The sequence below is a fragment of the Fukomys damarensis genome, unplaced genomic scaffold (genome assembly GCF_012274545.1).
Source record: "Fukomys damarensis isolate Sample0158 unplaced genomic scaffold, DMR_v1.0_HiC HiC_scaffold_12, whole genome shotgun sequence".
Taxonomy (NCBI): Eukaryota; Metazoa; Chordata; class Mammalia; order Rodentia; family Bathyergidae; genus Fukomys; species Fukomys damarensis.
Genome location: NW_022900924.1, coordinates 41,599,704 through 41,602,904, shown reverse-complemented (window position 1 = coordinate 41,602,904; position 3,201 = coordinate 41,599,704).

The window sequence follows — 3,201 nt, the reverse complement described above, 5'->3', positions numbered from 1 at the left end:
CCCGCGCCTGCTCCCAAGCCCCCCCCGACCCCCCCATTGAAATCGCCAGGATTCTGTGGCTGCAGATTCTCCAGCACCTCGAACCCTCAGAGACTTCCCCGTCCCGGTTTCCTAAACCCACCGGCCTTCGGGCCTTGGTCGGGAAGCCGGGCCAGGGAATCCGGTCTGCCTGTCATTTCGGTAGAATTCGGTAGAGATTTGTCAAAAGCTTGATTCTTTTCCCAAAATTACAGCTGAGCCTATCTAGTTAAAAGCCCAAGCCGAGGTCCGATTCTGGAACCGGAGAGCAGGCATCTCATCGCAGGGATGGAAGTTCCCCTAAAAAAGACAACCTCGGCCGCTAATTAGGGGCGTGAAGGACACTCACAAGGACAGCAGTAAGCATCGCCACAGTGTTGACGATTTTAAAAAGGCCATTCTGCTATGAAAAACTAGGCTAGTTTCTGTCAATAGGCAAATTAAAAAATAAAAACAAGCCCTAAACTTCTCAGGGTTAAAAGTTAAAATTGGCTGCAACTCACCACTTTGTCCCTTTATTACCAGAACTGTTTCTGTTTGATTTGAAACAATTTAAGAAACCCGCAATTCCTCATTGTTTTAAGTTTAGTGGATGTTCCATTAAAAAATAGTTCATCTTTCTGAAATAACTCAAAGGGTCCTTCGCTTTCCCTTGCTAGCCAAGAAAGTTAAAGCCCTTTCTTATGTAGGCAGGTAGTTTTTTAGAAGTGTAAAAAAGACTACCCCTTCCCTGGGATGATTTGGATTCCTGGTCAGTGAGATGCTGAATTTCAAAGAAAATACTCTTTGACCGCTGGCAGACCCTCCCCGAGATCCCAGGCGGAGATAAAAGACGAGATGTCAGGCACCTGTTAGGTGGACAGCATCTGGGGTTCAGCCTCTTGACAGGGAAGGAAAAGTTTGGGCGAGATTAGTTTGGGGGATGGGAAACGTTTAAGGGCTGCGTTGACAGTTGCCCTCTGGAAATAAATACACAATCAGAAACAAGTTACTTCGTTTACTCAGAGGCTCCTTTACAACATTTTCAGGACCCCCGAGGGCGCACACAACGCTGTTGACAAATGTCAAAGTAGCGAGCAGTGCATCTTTCTCTTTCTCTTCCCCTTTTCTTTTCTTTCCCCCTTTTTTTAAAGGCGGGGGGATGCGGACAAACAGGAAAAGTAGCTTTTGTTTGGTTTTTCGTGGCCATGGGAGAGATCTTTTTTGCTGTTTTGTCTTTCGCCGTGTTTCTCTACCTTTTATGGTCGCAAGAACCTTTCCAGTGAATCCCAAACCAAACGGGGGTGGGGGGGGCTGGCTGGGAGTAGAGCTGGAGGAACGTCTTTCATTTTTTATTGCATTAAAAGTGTATTATCTCATTTTTAGTGTTTATTGAATTAAAATGTCTTTCGAGGGTAGAAAAACTTGTTTCCGCACCCCATTTCCTCTTTGGAGGGTGGGTAGTAAAGACTTTTCTGTAACCCCAGAGCCAGGTTCTAGCGATTTCCAGGATTGGCGCTGCGCAGCGCCCACTGTGTCCAACAGGGGGCGCTGGGCACGAACCTGCGCGGCGGCTCAGCGCCGCGTCACATCTGAGCCGGGTTCCAGCCCCGGAAGGCGAGAGCCGCTCACGGGGTCGAGTACAGAGCTTTAGTCTTCGTGGATAAAAAGAGATTAAAGGCTAAATTCTTTTTCGGGGTTGTGTGTGTGTGTGTGTGTGTGTGTGTGTGTGTGTGTGTGTTAAGGGGGGTGGTTATCAATTTTAACCAACTACGAAAATGTAGAGCTTTTTATTCTTTGATGTTCTCATAAAGAAACTCCTATCGGTTGAGAAATTACAAGGTTTCTGAGCCAATACTGCAGTCTAGTGTGGGGGAAATTATTTAATTAAAAATATATTTTCCCGTCTGTTCACATGATCATTTTAAAAGCTGACACTGATCTCTCTGGCCTGTTCACCCTGCCCCAAGTTTCAAATACTTTTAGCTGCTCTGAAGGCCCTTCTAGTAAATCCAAGGGGGAAAAAGAGAGACCCAAATATTTAAATGCCTCCTAAATAGTTTCTCCTCCGCATCCTTCTTCCCCTGTACTTTCTTTAGAGTATTTTTTTTTTGTGACTGACACATTTCCTACTGCCAGTGCTGCCAAGCCAGGTATAAATGACAAGAAGCAGCTGTAAATAATAATAAAATAATCTGCTGTCAGAGTACATAACACCCAAATACAAGAAATCTAAATAAAATGGTAATCCATTCGCCCCCACCCCAACCAAAAAAAAAAAAAAAAAAACCAACCTTCACCTGTATTTAAATAGCGTGTCTTTAATTACAGCAGTTGGGCTTGCATGAGGCTGAAATGAAATTAGCAGTCATTACCAGTCCTTTAACTCTGTGGTGCTTTTGATCAGCACTAAATTAGCTTTCCAGTCCTAACAAAGACTCTGAGCAAGCAGTGGGCTGTAAATAAGACAGCGCGACCTGCCCTCGACACCTTTTCTCCTGTCAATCAGAGCTCTACCATTCAGCCCAAGATTAACCTTTATCTACCAAATTTTTAAAAAAGAGGAAAAGAAAGAAGAGAAAGAAAAAGGAAAAGGAAAAGGAGGCGGGAAGGAAAGCTCCCTAACCACCACACGTCGCAGTCGCAGAGGGTCCTGAGAGCCCCCTTTAAATTGTATTCTAATGAGCCTGTGTCAGAATCTGCAATTTCCAAATCATCTCTTCCTACTCCACCTCCTCGCACCTCTCCAGTGTATTCCCAGGGTCGGAATGCTGTTCAGGAAGGAAAGGAGGCTCTGGCCCCGAATTCCTAATTGGGCTTGGAGCACCCTTCGTAAATCAGTTTTCCAGGAAGGAGCCTCTCCTCTCGGTCTAACAAGATTTTGGGAGAGGAAAGAATGTTCGAGGAGAAAGCATGGAGGATTTGAAGGCATATGCATAAGTTTCTACGTTGAAAACAGTCAATTTGCTGAGAGTCTCTAGTGGGTTGTTCCCCCCCCCCCCAAGTCTGAGAAGGGGAAATTAAAAAAAAAAAATCCAGCAACAACAAAAACCCATAGAGAGCAGCCCCGCCCCCGCCCCTCACACCACTTCCCACCCAAGCCCTCCCAGCTTGCAGCTTCGCGGCGCTCTGTAATTCCTTCTCCCAGGTAAGATTCCCGCGCATCCTGCCCCCTTGCGTTTGTGGCTCCCTCTCCGCTCGTCT